The 19,720-nt window shown below is 40.0% G+C and overlaps 1 pseudogene; it reads right to left on the bottom strand.

Moving 5' to 3' along the window:
- Positions 1-317: 317 nt before the first annotated feature.
- Positions 318-16,661, bottom strand: LOC142537612 (uncharacterized; annotated as a pseudogene).
- Between the last annotated feature and the right edge of the window lie 3,059 nt (positions 16,662-19,720).

The following is a 19,720-nucleotide window of genomic DNA, read 5'->3' as shown; positions in this document are numbered from 1 at the left end:
AATTTTCAATCATTTTGGTGATTCTTTCATACATAGAAGAAACTTTTAATTCCTCCCCAATTGTAACACCTGTAATATTTCCTTCAGCTAAAGCTGTAGGAATAATATCCAAAACCTGACTACCTCCAAGATGAGCAGATGTTGAAACAGATCCCATTAACCCAATATTACTCTCCCATATAACAAGTGAATTTTTCTCTCAGCCAATATCTTTCCAAGATTATTCGCTGCTTCTACAAATACTTCATTTTTTCAAGGACTCGACCCACAAAATATAAAAATATTTTTCTGTTTGTGCAAAGGATCCAACCATATTTTTACTTTCTTTTTGGTCTGCGAAAATAGAGGGAAAGATGAGAGATTTTATTGGGGTAATATGTTATCATAACAAAACTATGGGTCATAGCTGTAAGCAGAATAAACAGTAAAAATAATAATGATACACATGCATATAAACAGTAGTGTGATTGTGGCTCACAATTTTCCTCTGGTTTTACGTCCAGAAACGGCTTCAACGCCTTCTATGAGTCGATGATATGCTTCACATCCAATTTTCTTATAAATTAGCAAACAAGGTCTTTTTTAGTCGGATTCCAAAGGCTATGACGCTCATCTTGAAATTGTTTCCATAAACGGAGAATTTCAATATGCACATGTCCACTAGAATGCGTCTCAAGAGTCAAATACCGAATGAGCAATGATTGTGGAACTTCTCCTCCTAATCGTACCTTAGCTTCTATTACAAGACGAATATCTTCTGGAATTCCTTTTTTCATTAGCAATCTCAATCTTACACACCTACCTGCATAAATTTTTCTTAGAACATTTTCAGAAACAGAGGGATATTTACAAATATTTGAGAGATTTTCATCCATTTTGAAAAGAAAAGAAATGATTTTTTTTTAATTTTTGTATCAGTAATTGTGGGAAACTAATTTAACCGACTATGTGAGTCACGGAGTACCGTTATCCGCATTTTAACCGGGAAAATAAAAAGATTAAGGAAACCTGAAATAAAAACAAACAAAATTAAATGCAACATAAAAATTTAGGGATCAGAAAGGGAAATAAACTCTTCATGAAAGATTTCATTTTCTAAGACTGGTTTAAGCCTTTGTCCATTTACTTTAAAAACATCACCATTTTTCGGATTTCAATATCCGCAGCTTCATAAGGATACACATGCTTTACAACATATGGGCATGTCCATCTTGATCGTAATTTTCCTGGGAATATGTGAAGTCGAGAATTATAAAGCAAAACTTTTTTACCAATCTCAAAAGATTTTCCAAGTATTGTTTTATCATGAAATGATTTGATTTTTGCTTTATAAATCCTTGAATTCTCATACGCAACATTTCTGAGTTCATCAAGTTCATTAAGTTGCAATTTGTTGCAATCATCCATGCTTGAATTAAAAGTTTTGATCGCTCAATAAGCTTTATGTTCCAATTCCACAGGCAAATGGCAATGTTTTCCATAAACCAACCTATAGGAAGACATATTCAATGATGTTTTAAAAGCTGTTCGATATGCCCAAAGTGCATCATTAAGTCGCAGAGACCAATCTTTTCTATTTGAGTTAATAGTTTTTTCCAAAATTTTCTTTATCTCCCTATTAGCTAATTCAACTTGTCCATTTGTTTGAGGATGATAAGGAGTAGTTACTTTGTGAGTAATACCATATTTTTTCATTAATGAAACAAATTGTTTATTAACAAAGTGAGTTCCCCCATCACTTATCATGGCTCGAGGAATTCCAAATCTACTAAAAATATTTTCTTTCAAAAATTTGACGACGATTTTATGATCATTTGTTCGACATGGAATTGCCTCTATCCATTTGGAAACATAATCAACTGCAACTAAAATATACATGTATCCAAACGATGGTGGAAAAGGTCCCATAAAATCAATTCCCCAGCAGTCAAAGATTTCAATTTCAATGATAGGATTCAAAGGCATCATGTTTCTTTTTGAAATCGCACCCAATTTTTGACAATTTTCACAGATCTTTCAGATTTCGTGGGTGTCTTTAAACAAAGTGGGCCAATAAAATCCACACTGCAAGATTTTTGCAGCCGTTTTCTTTGAAGAAAAATGTCCTCCGCATGCTTCTGAATGACAAAATTTAATGACACTACTTACCTAATTGTCGGGTGTGAAACGTCGAAAAATTTGATCTGGACAATACTTGAACAGATACGGATCAACTCAATAAAAGTTTTTTACCTCATTCAAAAATTTTCTTTTATCTTGGGAACTCCATTGCGGTGGCATTTTTCCTGTCACAAAAAAATTTACTATGTTAGTAAACCAAGGTGTAGTAGTAACTGAAAATAGATGTTCATCAAGAAAATCATCGTTAATTGGTATCATTTCACAAGATGATCCTGTTACTAGTCTCGATAAATGATCGGCTACGACATTCTCTGTAGAACCCGTAAATCAGTCTACGTATAAGCCATGCATAATTCTATTTTTTTAAAATTAAATTGAATTCATTGCATGATTATTTTAATGCATTTCTTTGAAGTTAATTATTTTATTATTTCATTGCAGTAGTTTGATTTTTCAGTTATTTCAGTGAGGTCGGACTGGAGTTGGAGTTTTGAGATAGAATTTAAGATTCGAGAAATATTTCCAGAAGTTAATTTAGCTAGCAAGTAAGTTCATTTAAGTTAAAAAGGATGTTTTGAGGATTTAATTTAATTACTTGAGGTGATTAAGAAATAAGTTCATTTAAGTTCCAATAATTAAGGGTTAATTCACTAAATTATTTAAAGGATTAGTGAGGCTTTTAAGGGTTATTAATTTACTAGATAATCAACATTTCCCCTCCATTTATTAGTGAATTTTCGGCCCCCCTTAGTTGCTAGATTATCCCTTGCCAACCCAACACATTTGACCCTTTCTTTGTATTTAATTAGTAGGATAATTCTTTTATTTTTGGGAGCACCATTTAATTAATGATCAACCTTATCCTCACCTAGTCTAGATGGTAATGGATCGGCCACCTCACCCCAACATGCACCAACAAATCATTTGATATCAAACTAGAATTCAAAATTCAAAAGAATGGTAGACTTGGTCACCCTTTGTATCCCTTTATTATGGGATCTCCCCTCACTCCCCCAACCACTTAATCCCCTCCTCCATCACCGAAATCAGCATCCATTTCAGATTAAAAATCGTGACCTTCACAGCCTAGAACAAGAGAGAAAAGTCGAGAGCAAGAAAGAAAAGGAAAGAAGCGCTCCACCTCCTCCGCGCCGAGTCGTCGTATTCTTTTCGTTTTTATTTCAAACGATAACCAAGGCATGTCTAGATTCTTTCAAACCTCAATCAAGTCATATTAGCAATTATTTTTCAGTATGTGATCATGTTTTATCAAGAAAAAAATCGAGATGCATGTCCAATATTTTCGAAACCATGGTGCAGATTTTTTTGACTTTCCTTGGCAAGCTTCACGTTTCCTCTTGTTTGTGGTTTCAGGTGGATGGTTCGACTCTAGGCTCCCAAGGCGACATCTAGACACGTAATAGGGTGCATTAGGACCATGTTGGTCCATTCAAATCAGCCCCATGCATGATGGAACCGAAAATGACAGCAGCATTCCTCCACTGCCATTTTGTGCTTTGAAATTTCAGATTTTTCTGTCAAGGGATTGAATCTAATCTTGGCTACCCCAAGGGTACATAGCCATGGTTAGATCACTCCCCTAGCATGTCTAAGACGTGACTAAGTCGCCCTTTTGGTGGCTTGGTCCATGGCTCATCGGTTTTTACATAAAACATCAAGAACAGCCCCCTCCCCTCTAGGCCCCTTCGGTTTTGACAGCACATGTACTTCGAGTTGGTTGGTTTGATGTGGATCTTGGTTGGCCTATGGCCCTTAGCCACAGTTCATACCATGCCCCTAGATGTCTAGATCGTGCCATGGTCAATCAATGGCAACTAGAACGAGTCGAGACAGCAAGCGAAGCACAACACCACACACGCACGCATGAGGGCCCTTGGTAAGAGCTTTTGGTTGGTTGCTGGAATGGTGAGGATTGTGGCTGGCCTAGGGCCCTTATCCATGGTTCAAATCATTCCTTGGGATGTTGGTAAGAGTCTCTAGTAGGTGGTTCACGCACCAATGGCCGGTAGTCTTGAAAACAACACAAGATACGCGATGGTATAGCTGCTGGAAATTTACAGCAAGTTGCTGTGTTGGTTCGGAGGCTCGTTTTAGTTCTTGGTTGGCTTTTAGCCTGTGGCCTTGGACTGGACAGTGCCTCATCGAGTTAGGAAGGTTGTGATTTTGACCGTTTGTGATTCGGATCATTTTTGAGGTCGTACGAGAATTTACGGTGCGATGTGCCAAATTGACTCTCGAAAGAGCGTTTCTTGTTTTGGCCTCCATTTCACCTAGATTTCGACCCTCATCATTTTAGGAGCATTAGTTCATAATTTTAAGTGTATTTTAATCATGACTATACGTCGATTCAGTGTGGGTTCGGGTTGGTTCGGAGTCATGATTAAATTCAAAGTCGTTAGACGTAATTGTCGCATTTTCAAACTTAATTGCATAGTTTGGTCAAGTATAAGTTATTGCATATTTTCTTGGTATATTTAGGTTGCAGCGAGCATGGGAACGATCCAATCCAGTTGGTAAAATATACAGGATATTTTCATTATGCCATTTAATTATATTACGTGCATGAAAATAGAAAATACTTATTTTTGAGATTTATGCGATATGGCTTGTGGTCAATTCACTATTATGGATCATTATTTTATACGGTCGCCAGTGACCGATCAGTTCAGTTTGGTACCACCCGGTCGCCAGTGACCGGTCAGCTCAGTTCAGTTTGATACTCCCCGGTAGCCAGTTACCGATCAGTTCAGTTCAGTGCAGGGGCCACAGGCGTAGACCATAATCTCCACAGAAAATTTTTTACTAGTTATTTCAGTACAGGGCTCCAAGGAGCAAACATTTTTACTATGACTTTCAGTTCAGTTATACACGTATTATAATTGCTCAGTACAAGTTATTTTAAGTATGCCTCATGACATGATATTTTATCCATGCAAATTACATTTTTTTCTCGTTACCTATGATATTTGCATGCTGAGTCTTTAGGCTCACTAGACTTGATTGTTGTAGGTACTGATGAGGCCAGGGCCGAGGGCGGGGACCAGTGAGCCAGCTTAGGTCGGCAGTAGTGGCACCCGAGGACCTCAGTTTCAGCACTTGCCATTTTTTTTATGCTCAGACCTTTTATCAGCTGTTGAATATTTTGAAATTGTTATTTTCGGCAAACTTTATTTTCTTCCGCTGCTATATTTTAAACATTGAACTTGAGTTATCAGTTGATTTTATGAATGAGGCACTCCATTTATTTTAAAAAGAAAATTTTTAATTTTCCGCAAATTTTCAAGCAAGGAGTTTTAGGGTCATTACAATTGGTATCAGAGCGGTGGTTCTGTATAGGGTTACATTACTACTGACCACGAGAAGCTCACGAAGCCACGCCTTCGGTCTGTAAGTTTTACAGTTCAACATTTTATTTAAAGCATGAATTATTTTGTCAGCATGCTTCCATGAAATAATTTCGACCAGATTTTCAGTATTTCAGTGTTCATAAAAAAATAAATTATGGAATTATGCATGTTAGTTACGTATGGGTTATGTTGGAACAGTATGCCCCCTAGACGTCAAGTAGGACGCCCGAGAAGTAGTGGTGAGCACCGTAGCGAGGACGATGACGATCAGAGACAAGAGAGGCAGACACCTCCTCCTCCTCCACCTCCACCACCGCCCCCACCTGACATGAGTGCCCAGATGCTAGCTGGGATGACGCAGTTCTTCGCACAGTTTGTGGGGAATAATGCTGTGGTGACTAGGCCGACAGGGCCCGAGGCTGTTTACGAGCGATTCATGAAGATGCGTCCGAAGGAGTTCTCTGGGACGTCTGACCCCATGATTGTCGAGGGATGGATCAAATCCCTCGAGGTCATCTTCGAGTTTATGGAGCTGGGAGACGCAAATCGAATCCGATGTGCCACCTATCTGTTCACTGGAGACGCCCGCTTATGGTGGGAAGGAGCGTCGGTAGCCCTGACCTTGGCTACACTGTCATGGACACGCTTCACGGAGGTTTTCTACTCCAAATATTTTGTCGAGGAAGTGCGCACCAGGTTGACCACTGAGTTCATGAGCCTGAGACAGGAAGACATGACGGTTACGGAATTCATCCGTAAGTTCGAGAGGGGCTGTCATTTTGTGCCCCTGATCGCAAATGATGCCAAAGCCAAGTTCATGCATTTCCTGGTGGGTCTACGGCCGATCTTGCGCCGGGATGTTAGGGTGTCTGATCCTGCTACTTATGAGATTGCTGTCTCCAAAGCCCTAGCCGCAGAGCAGGATCTGCGGGATATCGAGAGGGATCGCCAGGGCAAGCGCCCAGTCCAGGTACCACACCGCCCTCCTCCTCATCAGCATTAGCAGTAGAACAAGAGGCCTTTTCATGGACCGCCTAGAAACAGAGGCCAGCAGCAGCAGCAGCGGGGACGCCCAGCCCCGAGGACTTATGAGCACCCAGTCTGTCCCAAGTGCTCACGCCGCCATCCTGGAGCATGTATGTCTGGCTCAGGAAAGTGTTTTAAGTGTGGCAGTCCAGACCACATGTTGCTGCAGTGCCCTCAGAGGAATCTGCCTACGCAAGGCATAGTTTTTGCTCTCCATGCCGCGGAAACCAACCCGGAGACTATGTTGTTGACATGTACCTTTAAACTTTAAGTTATTATTTGAATTTCCGTGTTTTGGGAATAAGGATTAAGATTGAACTTAGAACTGTGATAAGATTGCATGCTCTACTCTGTAGTATTTTGGAGATTTAAGTTAGAAGAACTTTGACCATTGCATGTCTATAAGTTTAGTTCTTGTAGCTACTGGATTCAACTTAGAGCTCCGCTCTTTCAGGGAGAATTTTTATATCTGGTTCCGCTACCAAGGCCTTGATAGATTCAGGGGCCACTCACTCGTTTATTTCGGAGGTCTTTGCAAACTTTCTCAAGATCAAGACCATTGGGCTAGACATAGCCTCTTCAGTAGTGTTGCCATCAGGCGAGGAGATGGTAACCACCAATGTTATCCGAGATATAGACCTTGAGCTGCACGGTAATCTTGTTTATGCGGATCTGATTGTGCTACCGATGCCGGAATTTGACATTATCCAAGGGATGGACTTGCTATTGAGGAACAGAGTGTTGATAGACTTCCAGCGGAGATCTGTTCTTGTCCGACCGCCTGGAATGGAGCAGTTCTTATTTGAGCCGGACAGGTACTTTCCTTTACCGCGCATTATTCCTTATGTTCAGGCCAGAAAGCTCATGCATAGAGGGTGTCGGGCATTTCTAGCGACCTTTTTATCTGTCCCCGAGGAACCCAGCCAGTCAGCCTCAGATGTTCCGATTGTCAGAGATTTCTTAGACGTTTTTCCCGAAGATGTCTCTGGTATGCCACCCGAGAGAGAGGTGGAGTTTTCCATTGAGCTTATGCCAGGTACGGCTCCGATATCCAAAGCGCCGTACCGACTAGCACCGACAGAGATGGCAGAGCTTAAAAAGCAGATTCAGGAACTTCTCGACAAGAAGTTCATTCGCCCGAGCTTTTCACCATGGGGCGCGCCGGTCTTATTTGTGAAAAAGAAGGATGGCTCGATGAGGCTTTGCATTGACTATCGGGAGTTAAACAGGGTTACAATGAAGAATAAATACCCACTTCCGAGGATTGAGGATCTGTTTGACCAATTGCAGGGAGCTTCGATTTTCTCCAAGATTGATATGCGCTCTGGTTATCACCAGTTGAGGGTGAGAGATGCTGATGTTTCCAAGACTGCTTTTAGGACTCGTTATGGCCACTACGAGTTCCTTGTGATGCCGTTCGGACTGAAGAATGCGCTAGCGATCTTCATGGATCTCATGAATCGCGTATTTCAGCCATACCTCGACCAGTTTGTGATAGTGTTCAAAGATGACATTCTCGTCTACTCCAAGAGTCGGGAGGAGCACAGCAGACATCTGACCACAGTGTTGCAGACATTGCAGAAGCACAAATTATTCGCAAAGTTCAGTAAATGCGAATTCTGGTTAGAGAAGGTGGCGTTCTTAGGCCACATCGTTTCTAGCAGTGGTATTGAGGTAGACCCAGCAAAAGTTGCAGCAGTCAGAGATTGGGTTGTGCCTCAGAATGCATCAGAGATCCGCAGTTTTCTTGGCTTAGCAGGATATTATCGGAAGTTCATTAAGGGATTCTCTTCGATTGCAGTTCTACTCACAGCACTGACCAAGAAGAATGTGAAATTTGTTTGGAGCGAGGAGTGCCAGAAGAGCTTCGATACTTTGAAGCAAGCTCTTATCTCAGCACCAGTTTTGGCCGTGCCGTCAGGGTCCGGTGAGTTTGTTCTTTATACCGATGCTTCGAAGCTCTGTATTGGCGCAGTATTGATGCAATATGGGAAGGTGATATCTTATGCTTCTAGACAGCTGAAGACTCATGAGAAGAACTACCCTACCCATAATCTAGAATTGGCGGCCGTAGTTTTCGCCTTGAAGATTTGGAGGCACTATCTGTATGGAGAGAAATTCCAGATCTTTACCGACCACAAGAGCCTCAAGTATTTCTTTACGCAGAAAGAGCTGAACATGCGTCAGAGGCGTTGGTTGGAGCTTGTGAAAGACTACGATTGTGACATTAGCTACCACCCGGGTAAAGCTAATGTAGTTGCAGATGCATTGAGCAGAAAAGTCGCAGTGATGGCTCATTTGACGATTCAAAAACCTCTTCAGTTTGAGATACAAAGGTTTGATCTCGAGACTTATCCTCGAGGTAGAGTTCCTCGTCTATCTACCTTGACCATTCAGTCTTCCCTTTTGGACCGTATTCGCAGTGGTCAGTCAGCAGATGAGCAATTGGCACAGTGGAAGAAGAGAGATGAAGCCAAGGGCAGTGTCTTGTATTCAGTCAGTGATGGTATTGTGAGATACCGAGACAGGATATGGGTTCCTAGCAGTGATTCTATCCGAGCAGATATCTTATCAGAAGCCCATACGTCGCCGTACTCTATTCATCCAGGGAGTACGAAGATGTACAAAGATCTGCAGCTATTGTATTGGTGGCCTTGTATGAAGAAGGACATCAGACGTTTTGTGTCCGAGTGTCTGACCTGCCAGTTAGTGAAGGCTGAGCATCGGAGACCAGCAGGTTTGCTCAAGCCTCTCCCTATTCCCGAGTAGAAGTGGGAGAATGTTACCATGGACTTTGTGACCGGATTGCCGAGGTCAGCCAGAGGATCGAATGCTATCTGGGTGATTGTAGATCGTCTTACCAAATCAGCGCACTTCTTGCCTATTAAGACGACTTTCACCATGGTTCAGTATGCAGAGCTGTATATCCGAGAGATAGTCTGACTCCATGGTATTCCAGTTTCAATCGTATCTGACAGAGATCCCAGATTTACTTCCTCATTTTGGAAGAGTTTGCATTCGACTTTGGGTACGAAGTTGCTGTTTAGCACAAATTTCCATTCGCAGACAGATGGGCAGTCAGAGCGAGTTATTCAGATCTTAGAGGATCTTCTCCGTGCTTGCGTCATTGATTTCTCAGGGAGTTGGGAGTCGAACTTGCCATTGGTTGAGTTCACCTATAACAACAGCTTCCAGTCTTCTATTGGTATGGCTCCGTATGAAGCACTGTATGGCCGCAAGTGCAGATCTCCTGTTCATTGGGATGAAGTAGGAGAGAGAACAGAGTTGGGTCCAGAGATTGTTCAAGAGGCGGCAGATGTAGTAGTTATGATCCGTGATAGGATGAGGACTGCTCAGAGTCGACAGAAGAGTTATGCCGATCAGCGGAGGAGAGATTTAGAGTTTGCAGTGGGCGATCATGTCTTTGTGAAAGTGGCACCTATGAAGGGTGTCATGAGATTTGGGAAGAAAGAGAAGCTCAGTTCGAGATTCATTGGATCGTTTGAGATCCTCGACAGAGTTGGGACGCTTGCCTATCGTGTGGCTCTTCCGCCGAATCTGACCGGAGTACACAATGTCTTTCACGTCTCCATGCTGAGAAAGTACATAGCGAACCCTTCGCATGTGCTGAACTTTGAGCCGTTGCAACTTACTCCGAACCTGTCTTATGAGGAGAGACCAGTGCAGATCCTAGACCGGCAGGAGAAGAAACTTCGGAACAAGTTGGTTAAGCGAGTCAAAGTCAAATGGCTCAACCATTCAGAGGAGGAAGCTACGTGGGAGTCTGAGCCGGAGATGAGAAGTCGATACCCTGAGTTATTCGGTGAGTTCTAATTTCGAGGACGAAATTTCTTTTAAGGGGGGAAGGATTGTAGAACCCGTAAATCAGTCTACGTATAAGCCATGCATAATTCTAGATTTTTAAAATTAAATTGACTTCATTGCATGATTATTTTAATGCATTTCTTTGAAGTTAATTATTTTATTATTTCATTGCAGTAGTTTGATTTTTCAGTTATTTCAGTGATGCCGGACTGGAGTTGGAGTTTTGAGATAGAATTTAAGATTCGAGAAATATTTCCAGAAGTTAATTTAGCTAGCAAGTAAGTTCATTTAAGTTAAAAATGATGTTTTGAGGATTTAATTTAATTACTTGAGGTGATTAAGAAATAAGTTCATTTAAGTTCCAATAATTAAGGGTTAATTCACTAAATTATTTAAAGGATTAGTGAGGCTTTTAAGGGTTATTAATTTACTAGATAATCAACATTTCCCCTCCATTTATTAGTGAATTTTCGGCCCCCCTTAGTTGCTAGATTATCCCTTGCCAACCCAACACATTTGACCCTTTCTTTGTATTTAATTAGTAGGATAATTCTTTTATTTTTGGGAGCACCATTTAATTAATGATCAACCTTATCCTCACCTAGTCTAGATGGTAATGGATCGGACACCTCACCCCAACATGCACCAACAAATCATTTGATATCAAACTAGAATTCAAAATTCAAAAGAATGGTAGACTTGGTCACCCTTTGTATCCCTTTATTATGGGATCTCCCCTCACTCCCCCAACCACTTAATCCCCTCCTCCATCACCGAAATCAGCATCCATTTCAGATTAAAAATCGTGACCTTCACAGCCTAGAACAAGAGAGAAAAGTCGAGAGCAAGAAAGAAAAGGAAAGAAGCGCTCCACCTCCTCCGCGCCGAGTCGTCGTATTCTTTTCGTTTTTATTTCAAACGATAACCAAGGCATGTCTAGATTCTTTCAAACCTCAATCAAGTCATATTAGCAATTATTTTTCAGTATGTGATCATGTTTTATCAAGAAAAAAATCGAGATGCATGTCCAAATATTTTCGAAACCATGGTGCAGATTTTTTTGACTTTCCTTGGCAAGCTTCATGTTTCCTCTTGTTTAGTGGTTTTAGGTCAATGGTTCAACTCCAGGCTCCCAAGGCGATATCTAGACATGTAATAGGGTGTATTAGGACCATGTTGGTCCATTCAAATCAGCCCCATGCATGATGGAACCGAAAATGACAGCAGCATTCCTCCACTGCCATTTTGTGCTTCGAAATTTCAGATTTTTCTGTCAAGGGATTGAATCTGATCTTGGCTACCCCAAGGGTCTATAGCCATGGTTAGATCACTCCCATAGCATTTCTAAGACGTGACTGAGTCAACATTTTGGTGGCTTGGTCCATGGCTCATCGGTTTTTACATAAAACATCAAGAACAGCCCCCTCCCCTCTCGGCCCCTTCGGTTTTGACAGCACATGTACTTCGAGTTGGTTGGCTTGGTGTGGATCTTGGTTGGCCTATGGCCCTTAGCCACGGTTCATACCATGCCCCTAGATGTCTAGATCGTGCCATGGTCAATCAATGGCCACTGGAACGAGTCGAGACAGCAAGCGAAGCACAACACCACACACGCACGCATGAGGGCCCTCGGTAAGAGCTTTTGATTGGTAGCTGGAATGGTGAGGATTGTGGCTGGCCTAGGGCCCTTATCCATGGTTCAAATCATTTCTTGGGATGTTGGTAAGAGTCTCTTGTAGGTGGTTCACGCACCAATGGCCGGTAGTCTCGAAAACAACACAAGATACGCGATGGTATAGCTGCTGGAAATTTACAGTAAGTTGCTGTGTTGGTTCGGAGGCTCGTTTGAGTCCTTGGTTGGCGTTTTGCCTGTGGCCTTGGACTGGAAAGTGCCTCATCAAGTTAGGAAGGTCGTGTTTTTGACCGTTTTTGATTCGGATCATTTTTGAGGTCGTACGAGAATTTACGGTGCGATGTGCCAAATTGACTCTCGAAAGAGCGTTTCTTGTTTTGGCCTCCATTTCACCTATATTTCGACTCTCATCATTTTAGGAGCATTAGTTCATAATTTTAAGCGTATTTTAATCATGACTATACGTCGGTTCAGTGTCGGTTCGGGTTGGTTCGGAGTCATGATTAAATACGAAGTCGTTAGACGTAATTGTCGCATTTTCAAACTTAATTGCATAGTTTGGTCAAGTATAAGTTATTGCATATTTTCTTGGTATATTTAGGTTGCAACGAGCCTGGGAACGATCCAATCCAGTTGGTAAAATATACAGGATATTTTCATTATGCCATTTAATTATATTACGTCCATGAAAATAGAAAATACTTATTTTTGAGATTTGTGCGATATGGCTTGTGGTCAATTCACTATTATGGGAGCATTATTTTATACGGTCGCCAGTGACCGATCAGTTTAGTTTGGTACCACCCGGTCGCCAGTGACCGGTCAGCTCAGTTCAGTTTGATACTCCCCGGTAGCCAGTTACCGATCAGTTCAGTTCTGTGCAGGGACCACAGGTGTAGACCATAATCTCAACAGAAAAATTTTTACCAGTTATTTCAGTACAGGGCTCCAAGGAGCAAACATTTTTACTATGACTTTCAGTTCAGTTATGCACGTATTATAATTGCTCAGTACAAGTTATTTTAAGTATGCCTCATGACATGATATTTTATCCATGCAAATTACATTTTTTTCTCGTTACCTATGATATTTGCATGCTGAGTCTTTAGGCTCACTAGACTTGATTGTTGTAGGTACTGATGAGGCCAGGGCCGAGAGCGGGGACCAGTGAGCCAGCTTGGGTCGGCAGTAGTGGCACCCGAGGACCTCAGTTTCAGCACTTGCCATTTTTTTTATGCTCAGACCTTTTATCAGCTATTGAATATTTTGAAATTGTTATTTTCGACAAACTTTATTTTCTTCCGCTGCTATGTTTTAAACATTGAACTTGAGTTATCAGTTGATTTTATGAATGAGGCACTCCATTTATTTTAAAAAGAAAATTTTTAATTTTTCGCAAATTTTCAAGCAAGGAGTTTCGGGCCTCGACATTCTCGGTTCCTTTTTTATCTTTGATCACAATGTCAAATTCTTGGAGCAACAAAATCCATCGTATCAGTCGTGGCTTTGCATCCTGTTTGGTCAACAAATATCTAATAGCAGAATGATCAGTAAACACAATAGTCGTTGATCCAATCAAATAAGAACGAAATTTATCTAATGCAAATATTACAGCAAGTAGTTATTTTTCAGTTGTGGAGTAGTTCATTTGAGCATTATTTAAAGTTCTACTTGCATAATATATCACGTAAGGCTTACCGTTTCTTCTTTGACCCAGTACTTCACCGACTGCATAATCCCTCGCATCGCACATGATTTCAAATGGTAAAGACCAATCAGGAGGTTGCATGATAGGAGCTGATGTTAAATGTCGAACGATTTTATCAAAAGCATTTTGACATTCTTAAGTCCACTCAAATGCAGTGTCTTTTGTTAAGATGTTACGAATGGGTTTAGAGATTGAACTAAAGTCCTTTATAAACCTCCTATAAAATCCAGCATGTCCCAAAAATGAGCGAATTTCTTTAATGGTTTTTTGAGGGGGTAAATTGGCAATGACATCAACTTTGGCTTTATCAACTTCAATTCCATGAGATGACACGACATGTCCCAAAAAAATCCCAGAAGTAATCATGTAATGACATTTTTCCCAATTTAAAGTAAGATCTTTTTCCTCGCATCTTTTTAAAACTTTTTCCAAATTTTCAAGACAATTATCAAATGTATTCCCAAAAACAGTTAAATCATTCATGAAAATCTCCAAATAATTTTCAACCATATCACTAAAAATTCTTAGCATACATCTTTGAAATGTTGTTGGGGCATTGCATAATCCAAATGGCATCCTTCTAAATGCAAATGTTCCAAAAGGACATGTAAATGTAGTTTTATCTTGATCTTCTAGTGCAATGGGAATTTGATAATAACCTGAATATCCATCAAGAAAACAGTAGTATGGATGACCTGCTACTCTTTCTAAAATTTGATCCAAAAATGGTAATGGAAAATGATTTTTTCTAGTGGCGTCATTTAATTTTCTATAATCAATACACATCCGCCAACTAGATGGGACTCGACTTGTTAACAATTCACCTTTCTCATTTTTATCACTGTGATGCCAGATTTTTTTGGAACTACTTGTGTTGGGCTTACCCACTTACTATCAGAAATAGGGTAGATAATCCCGACATCAAGTAGTTTGAGAACTTCAGTTTTCACAACATCTTTCATGTGTGTATTTAATCTCCTTTGTGGTTGTTGAGATGTTTTTGCATTTTCTTCTAAGTGAATTTTGTGAGTGCAAATTAGTGGATTAATGCCCTTGAGATCTTTTAGTGTCCAACCAATTGCATTTTTATGTCTTCTAAGCATATCAACTAATTTACCTTCCTGATCACTTGCTAGTTTGGAAGAAATTACCACCGGATATGTTTCATCTTCTCCAAGAAATGCATACTTCAATTCTTCTGGCAAGGGTTTTAACTCCAATATGGGTGGTTCGTCTTTGTTATCATATTTTGCCTCAAATTATTCCTCTGATCCTGGTAACGAGTGATACCTGATAAAATCATTAAGATCAATTTCAATATTTTCTTTAACAGTTTCAATTGAACAAATATCTAATTGATCACGAGCACTCCCTTCTTGAATGTTTTCTTCCACAAGAGTTTCAATAAGATTTTCATCTTCACTTTCATCTCCTTTGTCATGTGGTTGCTTACAAAGATTAAAAACATTAAGCTCCAAGGTCATGTTACCAAATGACAACTTCATTATTCCATTCCTGTAATTTATAAGAGCATTAGAGGTTGCTAAAAATGGACGACACAGAATTATAGGAATTGCTTTACAAGCTTCGATAGGTTGTGTATCTAAAACTATGAAATCGACAGGATATACAAAATTATCAACTTGGACCAACACGTCTTCTACCATACCTCTTGGCACTTTAACAGATCTATCGGCAAGTAAAAGTGTTACCGAAGTAGATTTTAACTCGCCTAGATTGAGTTCTTGATAAACTGAATATGGAAGTAAATTCACACTAGCTCCAAGATCAAGCAAGGCTTTCTTAATCTTTTGTTCTCCAATAATACATGAAATAGTAGGAAAACCAGGGTCTTTGTATTTCAAATTATTATTATTTTGAATGATTGCACTTACTTGTTCGGCTAAAAATGCTTTCTTTTTCACATTCAATTTTCTTTTACATTGCACAAGTCTTTCAAAAATTTGGCATATGATGGTACCTGTTTTATTGCATCTATTAAAGGAATATTAACTTTTACTTGTTTTAAAATATCATATATATCAGAATTCAAATTTGATTTTTTTGTATTTTTCAATGCATGAGGGAATGGTGGTGACACTGTCTGTTGAACCTCCTCTTCGCAAGTTATGGGTTCCACTTCCTTACCCTTTGGAGTTGATTGATCATCATCTTCACAAGGTTCAAGAATGGATTTTTCCACAACCTTACCACTTCGAAGGGTAATGACAGATTTTACCTGATCCATCAGTTGAGTTCCAGAAGTTCCAGTTTGCGAATGATGATCCTTGGGATTAGGCTGTGGTTGTGAAGGAAATTTACCTTTTTCATGAACATTAAGTGCAGATGCAAATTTAGCAAGAGTATCTTTCAAATCTGTCATGGTTTGAGCAGTTTGAGTATTGATAGACTCTTGCTTTGCAATGAAAGAATTCAATATATCTTCCAAGTTCCTTTTAGGTGGAGGAACATAGTGTGCATAATTTTGAAAATTTTGTTGATTTTGGAAATGTGGTTGTGAAAATTGTGCAGCATTATTATTCCTCCAACTAAAATTTGGATGATTTCGCCAACCTGGATTGTAATTTTGAGAAAATGGTTCAAAATTTGGCCTTTTGAAATTGTTCAAAACATTGGCTTGTTCATGGAGACATTCTTTGAAAGAGGGCAAAGTGGGACAATCTTTTGTAGAGTGATCACTTGTATCACAGATGTGACACGCAATTTCTTGAACAGATTTTAATTGACCATTCTTTTTCAATTCAAGTGCCTCAACTTTTCTCGCCATAGATGTAAATCTAGCTTGGAGATCATGTTCATCTTTGAGGGTGTACATACCTCCACCAGATGTGGGAGATTGAATCTTCTTTGATTGTTCGATTGTACCTATAGTGTCCCAATTTTGAGCATTTTCAGCTAATGAATCTAGATACTCAATTGCCTTGTTTGGATCTTTATCTTCAAATGTTCCATTACACATAATTTAGAACCCGTAAATCAGTAGACGTATAAGCCATGCATAATTCTAGATTTTTAAAATTTAGTTGACTTCATCGCATGATTATTTTAAATGCATTTGTTTGAAGTTAATTATTTTATTATTTCATTGCAGTGGTTTGATTTTTATCATTTCAGTTATTTCAGTGAGGACGGACTGGAGTTGGAGTTTTGAGATAGAATTTAGGATTTGAGAAATATTTCCAGAAGTTAATTTAGCTAGCAAGTAAGTTAATTTAAGTTAATAAGGAGATTTGGGGATTTATTTATGCAACTTGAGGTGAGTAGAAAATAAGCTCATTTGAGTTACTTAATTAAGGATTTATTCAATAAATTAATTAAGGGATTAGTGAGGCTTTTTAGAGTTGTTAATCTAGTAAATAAACAACACTCCACATTCATTTTATTAGTAGATTTCGGCCACCCCTTGGTTACTAGAGGATTCAATTGCCAACATATCAACTTTGACCATTTCTTTGCATGTAATTAGTAGGATAAATCTAGGATTTTTGGGAGCACCATGTAATTAATTAGTGGACATATCCTTGTCTAGAAACAAGAGAGAAATCGGCCACTATACTCTAGAATCACCCAAGAGATCATTTGATAGCAATTCAAATTCAAAATTCAAATGAATGAAGACTTGGTCTTGATATGATCCTTATATCTTGCACCATCCTCCTCACCCCTCATAACCACTCCATCACACTCCCTCCCCACCGAAATCAGACCCCTTTTCAGTAGAAAAAACGTGAGTAATAGCTAGGGAGAAAGGGAGAAAAATCGAGAACTAGAAAGAACAAGAGTAGCGCTCCACCTCCTCCGTGCCGCGTCGTTGTGGTTTCGCTCGTTTCTATTTCAAACGATAACCAGGCATGTCTAGATTTCTTTCAAACCTCAATCAAGTCATATTATCAATTATTTTTCAGTACATGATCATGTTTTATCATGCAAAAACCGAAATACATCATAGAATTTTCAGAAAATAATGCATGCAGATTTCGGCCCTTTCATGACAAGCTTCACGTTTTTCTGAGTTTTGTTGTTTCAGGTGATTGGTTCGATTCCAGGCTCCAAAGGCAACATCTATACACGTAATATGATGCATTAGGATCAGATTTGTCCGTTCGTTCAAGCCCCTGGTTGCTGGAAATTCAGAAATGGACAGCAACCTCTCATTTGGTCCATTATGAGTTTCGAAATTCAGTTTTGATGGCAAGGAGGAAGGATCTGATCTTGGCTGCCCCAAGGGCCTATAGCCATGGTTAGATCACTCCCCTAGCATGTCTAAGACGTGACTAAGTCGCCCTTTTGGTGGCTTGGTCCATGGCTCATCGGTTTTAATAAAAACATCACAGCAGCCCCATGTCCCTTCGGCCCCTTCAAATTTCAGCATATACATTTCGGTTTTAGGTTGCTTGGTATGGATCTTGGTTGGCCTATGGCCCATAGCCACGGTTCATACCATGCTATTAGATGTCTAGATCGTGCCATGGTCAATCAAATGGCCACTGGAACGACGCAAGACATCGATCAAAGCAAAACACTACACACGCATGCACGTTGGTTCTCGGTTGGAGTTTCGGTTGAGTTATGGTGTGACGCGGATTGTGGCTGGCCTAGGGTCCTTAGCCATGGTTCAAATCACTCCTTGGGATGTTGGTAAGAGTCTCTGATCGGTGGTTCACGCCTCCAATGGCCGGTAGTCTCGAAAACAACACAAGTTACGCAATGGTACAGTTGCTGGAATTTTACAGCAAGTTGCTGTGTCGGTTCAGTGGCTCGTTCGAGTTCTCGGTTGGCTTTTAGCCTATTGACTTGGACTGGACAGTGTCCCTTTGAGTTGGTAAGGTCATGCTTTTGACCGTTCGTGATTCGGATCATTTTTGAGATCGTACGAGAATTTACGGTGCGATGTGCCAAATTGACTCTCGAAAGAGCGTTTCGTGTTTTGGCCTCTATTCCACCTAGATTTCGACCCTATCATTTTAGGAGCATTATTTTATGATTTTTCAGCGTATTTTAATCATGACTATACGTCGGTTCGGTGTCGGCTCAGGATGGCTCGGAGTCATGATTAAATGCGAAGTCATTAGGCGTCATAGTCGCATCTTTTGAACTGAATTGCATAGTTGGTCAAGTTTAAGCTATTGCATATTTTACATGGCACAGTTAGGTTGCAGCGAGCCTGGGGACGATCCAATCCAATCCAGTTGGTAAAATTACGGGACATTTTCATTATGACAGTTAATTATTCTACGTGCATTAAATAGAAAATGATTATTTTTGAGATTTATGCTATATGGCTTGTGGTTCATTCACTATGTGGGAGTATTATACGGTCGCCAGTGACCGCTCAGTTCAGTTTGGTACCACCCGGTCGCCAGTGACCGGCCAGCTCAGTTCAGTTTCAGACTCCCCGGTAGCCAGTTACCAATCAGTTCAGCTTAGTGCAGTGGCCACAGGCGTAAAACATAATATCAACAGAAAATTTTACCAGTTATTTCAGTACAGGCTCCAAGGAGCAAACATTTTTTTTTACTGTGATTATCAGTTCATTTATGCACGTATTATAATTGCTCAGTACAGATTATTTTCAGCATGCCTCAGGACAGGATATGTTATCTCATGAATATTTTAATTCAGATTTTTACTCGTTACTTGCGATATATGCATGCTGAGTCTTTAGGCTCACTAGACTTGATTGTTGTTGGTACTGATGAGGCCAGGGCCGAGGGCGGGGACCAGTGAGCCAGCTTGGGTCGGCGGTAGTGGCACCCGAGGACCTCAGAGCAGTAGTTGTTATTTTATTCCGCAAACATTTTATCAGTCGTTGGATATTTTTAATTGTGATTTTTGGCAAACTTTATTTTCTTCCGCTGTATTGTTTTGAAATATTGAACTTGATTCACCAGTGATTTTACGAATTAGGTCATTTATGTTCTTTTAAAAAGAAAATTTTAAATTTTCCGCAAATTTTCAAGCAAGAAGTTCTAGGGCACTTTACAACTGGTATCAGAGCCAGGTTCTGTATAGGGTTTC

The sequence above is a fragment of the Primulina tabacum genome, chromosome 2 (genome assembly GCF_025594145.1).
Source record: "Primulina tabacum isolate GXHZ01 chromosome 2, ASM2559414v2, whole genome shotgun sequence".
In the NCBI taxonomy this organism is placed as follows: domain Eukaryota; kingdom Viridiplantae; phylum Streptophyta; class Magnoliopsida; order Lamiales; family Gesneriaceae; genus Primulina; species Primulina tabacum.
This window is presented reverse-complemented; position numbering and strand designations above follow the sequence as displayed.